General features: G+C 30.7%; 1 protein-coding gene across 4 annotated transcripts in view; it reads right to left on the bottom strand.

Annotated features, from left to right (window-relative positions):
* Positions 1–14,145, bottom strand: part of jbug (filamin-type immunoglobulin domains fbug) — a 169,667-nt gene extending 155,522 nt beyond the window's left edge. For all 4 annotated transcript variants that reach the window (XM_075311895.1, XM_075311897.1, XM_075311896.1 and 1 more), the window contains exon 1: positions 14,014–14,145. The gene's annotated coding sequence lies outside the window, so the exon portion shown is untranslated. The remainder of the gene's footprint in view (positions 1–14,013) is intronic.
* Between the last annotated feature and the right edge of the window lie 2,430 nt (positions 14,146–16,575).

The raw sequence follows: 16,575 nt of genomic DNA, 5'->3' as shown, positions 1-16,575 counted from the left end.
AATACATCGATATATCGATTTCCGACTATATAAAGTATATATATTCTTGATCAGGGAGAAATTCTAAGACGATATAACCATGTCCGTCTGTCTGTCTGGCTATCTGTCTGTCTGTTGTAATCACGCTACAGTCTTCAATAATGAAACAATCGTGCTGAAATTTTGCAAAAACTCGTCTCTTGTCTGCAGGCAGTTCAAGTACGAAGATGGGCTATATCGGTCCAGGGTTTGATATAGTTCCCATATAAACCGACCTCCCGGTTTAGGTTCTTGGACTTATAGAAATCGTAGTTTTTATCCAATTTGCCTGAAATTGGAAATCTAGAGGTAACATATTTTATGACCATAAAGAGGTGTGTCAAAAATAGTGAGTATCGGTCCATGTTTTGGTATAGCCCCCATATAGACGGATCTCCCGATTTTATTTCTTGGTCTTCTAGAATCCGTAATTTTTACCCAATTTGCCTCAAATCGGAAATCTAGAGGTATTCTAGTACCTTAAGGAGGTGTGCCAAAAATGGTGAGCATCGGTCCATGTTTTGGTATGGTCCCCTTATAACCCGACATCCCGATTTAGGGTCTTGGGCTTATAGAAACCGTAGTTTTTATGCGATTTGCCTGAAATTGTAACTATTCTGGTATTTTAGGCTCACAAAAACGTGTATCGGATTAAGTTTTTATCGGTCCATTTGGTAAGGCCTCCATACACAGAAAAAAATATCACCAAAATATTTCCAATTAAAAAGTTAATTGAAGTTGAAAATTTTTTCAATTAATAAATTAATTGATACAATTAACTTTTTAATCATGATAGAAACATTAAGTTAATTAAGTCAATGATTGAAATTTTTAAAATGTTTAATTAAAAAATTAATTGATACAATTAACTTTTTAATCAAATTCGGAAGACTAATTCAGTTAAAAAAAGTGCTGATTTTTTTTTACTTTTTTAATTAAAAATGTATTTCAAACAATCATTTGTTAATCCAAATAAAAACTCGAAGCCAATCTAACTAAGTAATTAAAAATAGTTACCTTTTTTAATTAATAAATTAATTGCGTTTTGCAATCAACATGAATTAAATTTTTAATTGAATCAGTTAAAAAATTAATTGAATTTTGCTGAAAAAATCAATTAATTTTTTAATCAAGAATTTTTTCTATGCCCAATTAAAACTGTGATTGATACTATCATTTTCGTGATTGAAGAAATTTCAATTAAAAAATTAATTGGATCAATTAATTTGGTGATTGAATCAGAGAAAAAATTTTTTGTGTGTATAGACAGATTTCACTTCTTGAGGGTATAGAAGGCGCACTGATCATGAAAATTGCTTGAAACTCTATGTAAAATTTTCAGATTTTACTTCTCGTGTGAAAATCTACAGATTTAAGATTTCAAATCAAGACGTTATTTTATAATTTTCTTGCAAGAGATGTTAATGATTCCTCTAAGACTAAATCCAGAATCTGATATAGTCTTCATAGATAAAATCTTTAAATTTATTTTCGGGAAGTGTACTGGTTGAACTGCTCTGCTTGATCTGTCCTCAAACCCCCCTGAAATTTCAAAGGAAACCCTAATATTTGATTCATGGTGGTGGGTATTTAAGATTCGGTCCGGCCGAACTTACTGCTGTATATACTTGTTTAGGTATACGTTATTCCAGACCCATTTAGACTATTCAGTCCATTGTGATACCATATGGTATCCAAAATGTTGATGAAGCCTATCCCCATCTTTCAAAGGGAATTTCAATCCCACCTTGGGGTTCTATTGGACAGGAATATTCCATGAACTGCCGATAAGAGATAGGATACATAGGGAAATGAACCCATTCATCCAACAACGGGAGACGCATAAAGCGATGTGGACGACGAAAATATTATGGGATGACCCCAGATAAGAAAAATACTCGAGGAGAGCAGGACGACAGTCAGGATGGCAGTAATGGCCGGACACCTAGAATTGCGAGTATATCTGTGCCGAGTAGGAGCAGCAGAGGATGGTGGCCCTATGCGTCAGTTGTGTTTTGAAGATGATGAGACCTTGGAACACAATCTTTGTCACAGCCCTACCTTTGCTATGCCCTGAAAAAAAAGCATGACCGGTTCCAAAGATTTTGTCTTTACTTTAAAAATTTTTGTATTGATTCCGAGCCAAAGAAGCGGAGAATACAAGTAAGGATACTTTTAAGACGCAATTCTCTTTTAAATTTGGACTTTGTGTACTTACTTCTAGGAAGAAAATCGCTTTTTCAGCTATTTTTCTTCATATGCTATCAAAGTCCTTTAAAAACGAGTTAAGGACAACTTTATTTTCCAAACTGAGACTCGACTTCCAGTAGAAGTTATGCTTCATTTCAAGTAAAAAACGTTTTTAAAATAAAGTGTTGAAAAATATATCCTATATTTGAACGATTGTTTTCTTTGTAGTCAAGATGCAAGAAGATAAGAAATTTAACCCTTTCCGACCTATAGCCGATCCATGTGATAGATTTTCCTAAATTTTTGAATTCTGTTATTTATGCGTACATAGAACATTTTAAATTATTAAGTTTGTTCAGTTTGATCCTGTATCCTGTTTTTTCAGGATACGCACAATCGTTGCAGTCCGCTAAATTCCGGTAAAAGTCCGAACGTAAAAATATCAAAAAACACAAAATAATCACGAAGTTACTGTTTGCATACAATATTTAATATGTTTTTTTATTGAAAACACTTGTTTGATGAAATATTCCACAATTTAATAATTTTAATTTATTTGCAAACTTACTTCTTCCACTCATTTTTACAAATGCGCAAAGTACACTGCTGAAACTACAAAATTAATAGGAAAAGCAAATATTTATAACGGTTCTTCACATTCTTAGACAAAGAGAGAGCATATACAATTATTGTTTTGCCGCTCTTATCGCAGTACGTCATATATTAAAGAAATTATAGAGCCTTAAACTTACCCGCACAATTGTGCGTACACGGTCGGAAAGGGTTAAAGACAATTTCATTAAATTTCAAAAATTTTTCTGAATTATTCAAGTTTCAAGTTATTCAAGTTTACCTTAGCCCAAACATTTTTTTTCATGTTATGATACCAATTTTGAGGTGAAATCACTTAATTATAAGGACAATACGACTCAATGAAAAGTTTATCGTTTTTTGGACAAGGAAAAAAACTTTATATTAGAGAAATGCGTCTTCTATGCTAAGCAAAATTTGCATTCGTATTTTAAAGACATGAAATCTTTGACCTCACGACAAAGTTTGAAACTTAAAATGTGTTTTTTTTTCGCCACACTGAATAACAAAGTATTATAAGATAGTGTATATATTTCAAACGCCCAGAAGAAGACTAAATACACCGTGGTGCAATGGTTAGCAAGCCCGCCTTGCATACACAAGGTCGTGGGTTCGATTCCTGCTACGACCGAACACCAAAAAGTTTTTCAGCGGTGGATTATCCCACCTCAGTAATGCTGGTGATATTTCTGAGGGTTTCAAAGCTTCTCTAAGTGGTTTCACTGGAATGTGGAACGCCGTTCGGATTCGGCTATAAAAAGGAGGTCCCTTGTCATTGAGGTTAACATGGAATCGGGCAGCACTCAGCGATAAGAGAGAATTTCACCACTGTGGTATCACAATGGACTGAATAGTCTAAGTGAGCCTGATACATCGGGCTGCCACATAACCTAACCTAACCTAAATACAAACATGGTGTCTTTAGCAATAATGCTTAGAACCTCTGAGCCGGTTGCAACAGTTGGCAGAATTCTACAAAATATGGTAAATTTTTTACTGTTTTGTAGATTGGAATACTTGATTTCTGTAGAAATAAAATTTTAACAAAATTTTCTATAGAAATAAAATTGTGACAATATTTTCTACAGAAATAAAATTTTGAGAAAAGTTATTATATACATAAAAAAATGTGACAAAATTTTCTATAGAAATAAAATTTTGGAAAATAAGATTTTTTTAGAAAATTAAAAAAAGTGTCCAAATCGATCTAGATTTAAATATACGTATACTCTTATTATAGTCTTTAAATTTGATATTGTGCAATTTTAGCGCCTTTTGGATTCGAAAAGTACATTTTTAATATATTTTTAGTACTTTTTCGTCAACATCATTTATAATCCCTGTCGCGGGCTCATTAAAGCCGTATTTGCCTTGCAAATTCCATGAAAATTTGTATTGTGCTCAACTCGTAAATAAGTCCAACTAGCCAAAGTGATTGGACAATTAGCTTCCACTTTTATTTGAGGGTAAAATGAAGTCAAATCTTAGTATAATTTTTTATAATTTTATAATTTTTTTTAATATTAAAAACATGTTTAAGCACTTTGTACTATATTTGAAACTAAACGTTTGATAAATGATGAAAGGTTCATGAAGATTGGCTAGGAATTGGGACGTGGATTATGTGATGAACTGACAGACGAACAGGGCTAGATCAGAAAAAGAAGTTGCTCTAAAATCAATTTTTCTCGTAGGTATATCATTCACACAAAAAGAATTATTTAATTATTTAAGGGCATTCTGCTTTAAGACTATAGAAATATAAATCTGAATGAATTACCATAATACGACTAAAAGTAGAAATTACATTGACTTGATATAATTTACGTAGCCATATGACATAGGAAATTTAAAAATAACTTTTACGACTTTCTAATTTAAAACTCCTAACTTATGTCACGAAAATGATTTGTAATTCAAATTGGAAGAGAAAAGAAAAACAAAACAAAAAATAATAATGATCAGTTCACTTGCTGAACGATTTCAAATAAAATGTGTAACAGGTCATTTATAAATATGGTAACAAAAGAGTTTAGCTTAAATGAGTTCAACACGTTTGAATATCAAGAAATATCACATCATTCATTCATCCAATGCTATGATTGAATATTCGTTTTTTTTTGTATCAAAAAACAATACACAAACACCTTACACTTAAAAGTAAAATGTGGGTGGATCCACAAAGCAAAAAAAAAAACTAAATCATCTTTGATTATTTTGGATTAATACGTCAACTTTGCCAAAAATGTTCATACACCAAAAAAAAAATTTTTTTTTGTTTTCAATGGAAATCATCAAAATTTGAATGATTTTATTTTTATATATGTTCAATGTTGTTGGTTTTCATATCAATTCACACCTACTTACAATCAGCAAAATCAATGAAACGAGCAAGCAAAAAACGTCATATTAAGAGCCATGAAAACAGACAACTTGTAAAATAAACACCCACAATCAATTCGTAGCTGTTTGTCTTTTCATTAAATCCAAAATGAGTTTTGAGAAAATCACAACAAAGAATTCACAAGAGACTCTCATTCATAAATGAATTCTTTGAAGAACCTATAAGACAAGAGACTTATACATATGTACCCTATTTTATTGATTCGTATTTATTTGGTTTGGTTATGACTTAAAAATTTCCTATAAACATTCGTTGTGAAGTAACTAAGGCAATTATCCAAAGGCTATGCCACATACCCTAGTGCTTAGCTACAAAATCAAGAATTTCATTCTATTTGGTAAAGAATTTCATATTTTGTTTTCTACCTACGTAGTTATATACACCTGAACACTTAGAAGTTCGAAGTTGTTGGGATTGTTCTCGCTACCTCTAATGAAAACAGGTTTGTGTCTTAAATCTTTCGTTTTGGAAAAATAATTTTCTATCAACAAAAAACTAACTGATTTACTGATTGAAGCAATTATATTTTTGGGTTCATAAACTTTTAAAATCTTTTTAATAATGACGTCGTAGACAAAGTATAAGCCAAGGCATACTATTATTAAGCCATATATTGCAGCACACAATTCCAATTTCTCTTTGTGTGTTTTTCTTCTTCTCCTTCTACTACACTTTGTTATTCTGTAATCCATTATAAAAGTGCAAATCATTTTGGAGATTGATATGAAAGTCTTGAAGTGCTCTTTTCAAATTTTCCCATCAATATTGAACATTAACATTGTTATTAATACTGAGGAATATCCGTTGAGTTTATAAAAAAAAGCTACAAGATTAATTAAGATAAGTGCACTTTGTGGAAGTTGGATAAAATAACAAAAACAACAACAACATACTAGATAGAAATCTTAGTATGAATGAATTGATTATGTCTAATCACTTTGCTGTTCCTCTTTTTTTGTCCTAAGGGGTGTCATGACATCCCAGCAAAAAAAATAGAAATTAATCCACAAACATTTCTTTTAAAGCCCATCCCAGAATACCCCATCGAGTTTTTTCAACTTCCGATGCAGTCCTTTTGGACAAGTCTACAAACATTTCTTCTAAAGCGCATCGTGGGATCCCCCAATGATTTTTTCTGTTTCTGATGCAGTCCTTTTGGACAAGTGCACAAACATTTCTTCTAAAGCGCATCCTGGGATTCCCCAATGATTTTTTTCTACTTCCGATGCAGTCCTTGTGGTGGGAAAAACGCAATCAGGCTATTTTAAGTGCAAATTTTGGACAATTAAATTTTACAAAAAAATAGAAAACTAATAAAAAAATAAAAAACAATAAAAAAGTAAAAAAAATAATAATAAAAAAAGAAAATAAATTTCATCCCCTCTGGGATTTGAACCTGTGCCGTTTGACTTTTTTGCTTCCATGGAAGTTCCTTTGAGAAGATTTTGCAAATTACGAGAATTTTTTTCCGAAAAAATATATACGAAAATATATGCCTAAAATAAAAAATAACAATTATATACGGCCGTAAGTTCGGTCAGGCCGAATCTTATGTACCCTCCCCCATGGTTTGCGTAGAAACTTCTACGAAAGACTGTCATCCACGATCGAATTACTTGGGTTGTGGTATCTTAAAACTTCTTAAATTTTCTAAATTGTGAGTTAGTCCATACGGGGTATATATTAGACAAAAAAGTTATGTATAGGTAAGTCTACAAATAATTACGAATCGCCATGGACTTTTGCACGGCACGTAGAGAGCCAGAATTGAAATATGGGGGTCGCTTATATGGGGGGCTATATAGAATTATGAACTTGATATGGACCAATTTTTGTGTGATTGGGGATCGATTTATCTAAGGGCCATATATAACTATAGACCGATATGGACCTAGTTAGGCATGGTTGTTAACGTCCATATACTAGCACAATGTACCAAATTTCAACTGACTCGGATGAAATTTGCTCCTCCAAGAGGCTCCAAAACCAAATCTCGGGATTGGTTTATATGGGGATTATATATAATTATGGACTGATATGGACCACTTTTGGCATGGTTGTTAAATATCATATACTTCCACCACGTACCAAATTTCAACCAGATCGGATGAATTTTGCTTCTCCAAAAGGCACCGGAGATCAAATTTGGGGATGAGTTTATATGGGGGCTATATATAATTATGGACTGATATGAACCAATTCCTGCATGGTTGTTGGATACCATATACTAACATCACGTACCAAATTTCAACCGAATCGGATGAATTTTGCTCTTCCAAGGGGCTCCGGAGGTCAAATCTGGGGATCGGTTTATATGGGACCTATATATAATTATTGACCTCTTTCGACCAATTTGTGAATGGGTGTTTGAGGCCATATATTAACACCACGTACCAAATATCAACTGAATCAGATGAATTTTGGTCTTCCAAGAGGCTCTGGAGGTCAAATCTAGTGATCGGTTTATATGGGGGATATATATAATTATGCACCGATGTGGACCAATTTTTGCATGGTCATTAGAGACCATATACTAACACCATGTACCAAATTTCAGCCGGATCGGATGAAATTTGCTTCTCTTAGAGGCTCCGCAAGCCAAATCTGGGGATCGGTTTATATGGGGGCTATATATAATTATGGACCGATGTACCCCAATTTTTGCATGGTTGTTAAAGACCATATACTAACACCATGTACCAAATTTCAGCCGGATCGGATAAAATTTGCTTCTCTTAGAGGTTCCGAAAGCCAAATCGGGGATCGGTTTATATGGGGGCTATATATAATTATGGACCGATGTGGACCAATTTTTGCGTGGTCATTAGAGAACATATACTAACACCATGTATCAAATTTCAGCTGGATCGGATGAAATTTGGTTCTCTTAGAGGCTCCGCAAGCCAAATCGGGGGATCGGTTTATATGGGGGCTATATATAATTATGGACCGATGTGGACCAATTTTTCCAAATTTTTAGTTTTTTTTTTTTTTTTTGAGAACTTTGGTCAATATAAAAAGTCGATTAGACAATTTTGACCAACGTCGATTAAAGTATTTGACACGATTTTGAAAAAAATTTAAAGTGGACTTCTATTTTTTCTACAAAACTGCCCTTAATCTAAACGTCAATTTTCGATTTTTGTATCATCAGCCGAAAAATGGTGTTCAAATTGCTATAGATAAGATTTTTTGCTTTTGTTTTGATTTTCCTCATTTGGGAATACCCTCGTTATATGTGTCTTCGTTCTCGTTATACAAAGGTGTTAATGTCCGTAATAGAAAATTGTTTGAAAAATTTATTATAGGAAGACAAAAACCAACACGTGGCTCAAATTTACCCCAGCGGTACTGTATAATGTGGAGTTACTTTTTGCAATTCAAAGAAAACGTTATATCAATAGAAAACTCTAACATTCCCCATATACTGAAAGAAGAATTTCCTTTTGTGAGGAACAATGTTTTCTTTTGACGCTAACAAATTTTCTTTAATATCAAATAAAAAGTAGAATCGCTGCATCACACATTAAAAGGAAACAGATTTAAAATTACAGACACATCTGATAAGAATGGCGACTGCTTTGCGCTGGAGAAATAAGATCAAGATATGGATCGATACGAATCTATGTTATATCCATTGGGTTCAATATTTCATGCAAAATTAATACTAAATTTAAAATTTCACCCACATCGGATGAAAATCAGAAGACCAAAATAGAGGTTTAAAAAACGCTAGACTTTGAATTAAGCGAAATCTGAAGAATCATTTCCCTCTAGAAGTCAAATTGAGAGAGCGGCTTACTACACAAGATACGAGTGCGAAATTCTTACACAGTAATTTTTTTCTGATTCAATTACGAAATTTGTTAAACCAATTAATGTTTTAATTGAAACTTCTTCAATAACCAAAATGATATTATCAATCACAAAATTAATTAGAAATACAAAACATTCTTGATTATAAAATTAAATAATTTATTCGGAACTTTTCATTGATTTTTTTAATTGATACAATTAAAGATTTAATTTATTTGGCGAAAAATTCAATTATTTTTTTAATTAAGACAAACAATTTGTTTTTATGTAATTGTTTATTTATTTATAATTATTTTTCTTTATATGGGAATTTTTCTTTAGACATGGAGCAGCTTTTAATGAACCAGTGAATAGTATTAAACTTATTATATTCTAACGAAATTTATAATAATATTTTTAATTTGATATTTTTTAATTCAAATATTAGTTATATACAATTAATATCTAATGACTTCGTTTTGTAATTTGATTAAAAAGTTAATCGTATCAATTAATTTTTTAACTGATTATGTTTTCAACGTCAATTAACTTTTTAATTGTATAATATTGTGTCGTATACACACACACACACACAAATCGGACGCAATCACGAAATTAATTGATCCAAATGGTAGTTCCATCACAGTTTTAATGGGCATAAAGAAAATACCTGATTAAAAATGTAATTGACTTCATTAGAAACTTTCAATTACTTTCTTGATTAATTTAAAAATTTAATTGATGTTGATTGCAAAACTCAATTAATTTTTTAATTAAAAACTTAACTATTTTCAATTACTTTCTTTTCAGAATTATTGTTTTTAATTTGATTAAAAAAATTGATTCTTTGAAATAAATTTTTAATAAAAATTGGAAAATTTTCCATCATTTGTTTAACTGACTTAGTCTTCCCAGTTTAATAGAAAAAGTTAATTTTATCACTTCAGTTTTTAATTAAAAATTTCAAAACGTTTACCCATTGATTTGATTAACTTAATTTTTCTATCTTGATTAAAAAGTTAATTGTATCAATTCCTTATTTAATTGAAAAAAATTTAAACTTTTATCAACTTTTTAATTGGAAATATTTTAGTGATATTTTTTTCTGTGTAGGAGTTGTATTTCTCTGACATAAGTTATTTTCCTTGTCCAACAGGCGATAAACTTTTCAATGAAGTCGTTTTGTTCTTATAGTCATGTGACCGAGGTCAACATGGCTTTAATTACCTTGATTTTTTTTTAAATTAAAGAAATCGTCTTTAAATTTTGTTGATAGTATAATTTCTACCCTGATTAAAGTCTGAATTTAGAAATTTTATTCGTCATTATCAAATATAAATTTTAAATTTTAAAGGACTCTTATAGCGCACGAAGAAAAAGCTCTAAAACGAAAGAATTAAAATTTATTTCGTAGGATCAAATACGCGAAACTCAAATTTACAAGAGAATTGTGTCCTAAAAGTATCCTTAGTACATAATAAGTTTAATGAAAAAAATTTTGGAACCTGATATGCTTGTTTTTAAGTGCAGGGTTTAGCCAGAAAATGAATATGATCTACAAACATGACTAGATCAGACTGACCGACATTACAAGATTGTCTTAAAATTTCTCCCTAAGAAAACTTGGTGCAAATTGCCACCAAAGGACCTAACAGATGACTTGTACTAGTGCTCCAGTTTGCGGTAATTTTTAAATTTTTATAATATTTTTGGATTTCTTTACCCTGTTGATAACAAAATCTTATTGGACTTACATATTTACTGAAATAAAATTATCGGAAATCTATTGTTCAACATATTCCAAATAACACAGATTTGTAAGAGTTTTTCCCAGACTGTGTGATGAAGACATATCTATGGTGTGGCCTTACTAAAATTTCCAGCACGTGTCCTTTGGAATGGGTCCACGTCGTGTCTTAAAATGTAAAATTATCCCGTCATGACAAACCCATTTCAAAGCGAGCGATCTGTTCCACACGTTTTGAACAGAACTGGAACCGATGCATACACGCAAGGGATTTGTCCAGTACTGGGATGATCCATTTCCCGTAGGGAAAATAGACATACTTCATTAGGTGTTTCAACGAGTGTAAAAATTAACGGAAATCTTAAAAACTTGTGTGTATCGTTGTATGGTACACGCGAAAAAAATAATTCTTTCCTCCCAAACGAAATTTTAGACAAACAAAGTTCGTTTCTCATTTACTTTTCGCTGTAAGGAAGTGTATTTGGAAGAAAAGTATATACTTTTTGTGATAAACGTTTATTCATTTCCAGGATGTTAAAACAATTTCATAAAGACAAACTCAAAAAAAAACATTGTTTTCTTGCTAATTGCAATTTCCCTCACTTCTTTCTCACATCCACGAGGTTTTTTAGTTCTTAACACCTTTTCCTGTAATACCAACAATGTAGAAGAAATTATACGATTTTATAAATTTTTAAAATTTTTTACCTTTCGACTGGACGGAGAATCGAACCGCGGACCTTACACTTTGTAAGCCAACACACTAACCACTGAGCTATGTACCTGTTATGGTCATCAATAGATAAATATCCATATAATTTATATTTATATAGCATAGCTTGCGGCGCATACGAACCGAATAAACAAAGTTTATTTAACAGAAACAAACATTTAGTTTGGCACCGTGGAGCAGTGGTTGCTACATCCGACTTGCATGCCAAGGGTCGTAGGATCGTTTTTTTTTTACAGATATGTTCGGAAAATTCCGGAAAAATGTTAAACATTATATATATATATATATATATATATATATATATATATATATATATATATATATATATATATATATATATATATATATATATATATATATATATATATATATATATATATATATATATATATATATTATATATATTAAATTTTGAACTGTAAAATGTGTCTTATTAAAGACCTAAAGTCAGAAAAGAACAGTGTTTGATATAAACGAAATGGACTCTGTTGTTGTTTCAAAAATAACTTTTTTATTGAAAAAATAAAAGTTTCGAAACAAACGAATTTTTTTGGTGCTAAAAGCTTAAAATTTTCGAAGCAATTCAAAAAACTCTAACAAAAGAAAAACGTTTTCGGTTTTCCAAACGTTTTTTTTTTTTCTTTGCGTTCTTAAAAGATGAAATGTGACCTTAGGCGTAATACTTAACCAGCGGTTGTGGAAATTGACACAAATCATCACCATGTTGTAGTAGCAAGTTCATTTCAATAACATAGAGATTATGATAACATTGTAATTCCAATATTGTAATATTTAAGATAATTATCTTGTTGTATTGGTAAATGAATTATTATAAATAATAGAAATAAATAATTTCGGCATCAAAATTCGAACTTTAAAGAATTTTTATCTCAGTCCCATTTAAATCAATTAAAAATAGTATTTCAATTATTTTCCGCTTTCCCTTTTGTTATTGCAGTTTGTCATTCAGAGATTTACCTCAGAATATAATCACTTTGAAATCACTTAATAAAAATAAAACAAGATCATTATCTCAATGATTTTGTTGACCATTATAAAACAAGGCAGTTGGATAATCAAATCATTAATAAGAATTAAATAGAAAAACATCAACATATATAAATGGTACTTTAATTGAACCCAATATACATTTTCTTTTCATTTTATTCTCACTCAGAAATAAATCATAGTAAATTGTTTACTTCACTAATAGTCTTGAGTCATTTAAACGAATATCTTTTGATTAAGTCTATTAAATTCAACAATAAATTCTCCCAATTAATTTTTGAAATATTTAAAGAGAATCACACTTTGTCATTGTACTGGCAAGCCACACAAGCCTAATTTACTTTAGCGATTAATAAAAACAACAGAGAGTGAGTAAGGGAGAGAGAGATAGAGAACGAGAGCATAACTAAAGAAATACATTGACTGTAAAGAAATAAGAGTTATGTTTGTGTCTTAAGTCTTTTGTTTTGTTTGTTTCTTTCAGATTCATTAATAGAACAACAGTGAGCCTAAGGGGGGAAGTGATGTGAAAAAGTTGTGAAGGAAGCTAGCTTCTATTAATGCATTGCAATGAATTGTATGTTACTGTATTCAACTTGATATGATGGATGCTTAATTATTAAAAGAAAAACAAAAGAGAATAAAAAAACGAGCACCACAGCAATAACATTACAAAAGCACAACAGGGTGTCAGTTGTTGAGCTCACCATCGACAGCAATAGCAAAAACAGTAACACAAACAACAAACAATGGCAAAACTAATAATGTAACGTTAAAAAGACAACAATTAAAACCGCTGTTTGAACTTTGGAGTGAGTAAGTCTACAATAGCAACAATAACAATATTGCTAAGACAGAAGTTAATACTTTGAAACGCTCTCAGTTACTCAAGTTAAATAGGTATAGCTTTTGTTTTAATTTCTTTGAATATTTACACTGGTACTTTGTTAGATGTATTATAATAATACAACAAAAACGTATTGTGATCCGTTGGAATTGCTTATCATTCGATGAGAATTACAGAAAAAGATATTATTATTCAATATTTTTGTAGAAAATTTGAAATGACTTTGAAATATATTTAAAGATATACAAAACTCACTAGTGATTAGATAACAAACTCTAGAAATGATTTCAGAAAATGTTTAGCTATTATTTTTAGTATTTTTTATCAATCTATATGGGAAACAACAATTACTATAATTGTTTCACAAAAAATATGGAATAATTACAAACTGTATATATTATTCTATTCTCATATATATAGGAGTCATGATTATAGTAAACTTGACATCAAAGTTTTACCTTAACTGTGAAAAAAAACAAACACACAATACTCATATGAACGAATTTTATAGAAATTAACAAACAATTCTTAATTCTATATTGTATTGAAAATAAAACGAAAATTTTGATTTCATTGAAGTTTTTCACTAAATTTCATAAAATCCCTATTTATATACAGCTTTTAGATTAATTTAAGGTTTTTAGAGATGTTTACACTTTATCCAATAATCACCACTTTACATTTTTATTTTTCGTTTCGGATTTGGCGTTTTAATGTTTTATGTCGATTATTTGTTTTGTTTGTTTTCTGTTACTTTTTGGATTAACTTTTACACCGCTTTACGTGTATCAAAAACACACGTCGTCACTTGTTTACTTACATTCGTTAACTGATATCATATTGCCTCTGAAGTATTGTTGTTTCCCATCTCTTATCGTGTGAGTAATGAAGAAGCTTTTTTAAGCCAAGCTTTTTCTATGATATAGTGTATCTTTAAAAACGTGGGTATGTTTAGTTTCGTATATTGGTTTGAAACGCCAACCACTGAAAAGTTGATATTACGTATTATACATAAGTCTACAAGAAAAAGGGTTAAAAGAAATTTTGGAAGGTATTGGTTTTTGAAAATAAGAACCATTTCCCATTTTTATCTTTTGTATTGGCAAATATAACTACTGGTAGTTCCACACTAAAAAAAGTAACTTTGATTTGTTGATACGATTTTGACCTTACCTTGAGGGTGCTGGTAATGATTCTGAGCCAAAGATGCGGCTGAAGACATTTTCTAGGATGCTCTCTACACTAAAAACAAAGTTTACTTGGATCCAAAGATTTTGACCTTAAGGATTTTGGTATTGATTCCGAGCCAAAGATGCGGGTTCTTTAAAATAAGGAAATTTTTTTGCGACCTGTCTGGATTTAAATCTAGGATCAATAAAATTGAAATTAGGATTCAGATCTCATTTATCGAATTTTCATTTTCTTTTCGCGGTATACTAATAAAGCTATTCACGTACAAACAAATGCCAGTTTAAGAATCCACATTATAGCGGATACCTCAAAGTATAAATGTTTTCTTAATTCAAAAAATAAAAAAAAAACTTTAAAAGAAAGATGCAAAATCCTCAAAATATGTCTTAGCCTATATTTGAAGCTTTTTTGTCTTAAATCCAAAAAATCAATATTTCAGTTAATTTAAGTACGATTTCTTTAAATCAAAAATGTGTTTCTTTATTTTAAGGCAAATTTTCCTTAGTTCAAAGACATGCGACTTTAACGGAGGGACGCAAATTTAATAAAAAAACATATTTGATGTAAATATTATAAACTTTCTTTTAATTAAAATTTCATTATTTTAAAGAAATTTGTTCTTAATAGTGTGTAAATTGCGCATCCTAAAATTGAGGTTGCGTAATCTTTAATATCACGTAAATATTTTTTCAGTGTATTGGAAAATATAACTACTGGTAATTCTACACTAAAACAAGTATATACGGCCGTAAGTTCGGCCAGGCCGAAGCTTATGTACCCTCCATCATGGATTGCGTAGAAACTTCATCTAAACATTGCCATCCACAATCGAGTTACTTAAATTGCGGAAACGCTTGCCGATGGCAAGGTATCTTAAAACCTCCTAACACCAATTGTATGTAAGTCCATACGTGGTATATATTAAATCAAAAAAGATCGATCCAATACGTATATAATTCAGTTTGACAAAGTAGACATAAAATTTTGACAAAATTTTCTACAGAAATAAAATTTTAACAAAATTTTCTATAGAAATAAAATTTTCACAAAATTTTCTATAGAAATAAAAATTTTGACAAAATTTTCTATAGAAAGAAAATTTTGACAAAAATTTCTACAGGAATAAAATTTTAACAAAATTTTCTATAGAAATAAACTTTTGACAAAATTTTCTATAGAAATAAAATCTTGGTAGATTATTTTTGGCTCGAGTGGCAACCATGATTATGAACCGAATAAAATTTAAACAAAATTTTCTATAGAAATAAAATTTTGACAAAATTTTCTATAGAAATAAAATTTTGACAATGATGAAAATTTTATTATGAACCGAATAAAATTTTAACAAAATTTTCTCTAGAAATAAAATTTTGACAAAATTTTCTACAGAAATAAAATATTGGTAGATTATTTTTATCTCTAGTGGCAACCATGATTATGAACCGATATGGACCAATTTTTGTGTGATTGGACCAATTTTGGTATGGTTGTTAGCGACCATGCCTAATTTGAACCGGATCGGATGAATTTTGCTCCTCCCAGAGGCTCCGGAGGTCAACTCTGGAGAATGTTTTATATGGGGGCTATATATAATTATGGACCGATATGGACCAATTCTGGCACGGTTGTTAAAGATCATATACTAACCATGTTCCAAATTACAACCGGATTGGATGACATTGGCTTCTCTTGGAGAATTCGCAAGCCAAATCTGGGGATCGGTTTATATGGGGGCTATATATAATTATGAACCGATGTGGACCAATTTTTGCATGGTTGTTAGAGACCATATACCAATATCATGTACCAAATTTCAGGCGGATCGGATGAAATTTGGTTCTCTTTGAGGCTCCGCAACCGAAATCTGGGGATCGGTTTATATGGGGGCTATATATAATTATGGACCGATGTGGTCCAATTTTTGCATGATTGTAAGAGACCATATACCAACATCATGTACCAAATTTCAGCCGGATTGGATGAAATTTTCTTCTCTTTGAGGCTCCGCAAGCCAAATCTGGGGATCGGTTTATATGGGGGCTATATATAAT

The sequence above is a fragment of the Haematobia irritans genome, chromosome 5, assembly GCF_050003625.1.
Source record: "Haematobia irritans isolate KBUSLIRL chromosome 5, ASM5000362v1, whole genome shotgun sequence".
NCBI classification, from domain to species: domain Eukaryota; kingdom Metazoa; phylum Arthropoda; class Insecta; order Diptera; family Muscidae; genus Haematobia; species Haematobia irritans.
This window is presented reverse-complemented; position numbering and strand designations above follow the sequence as displayed.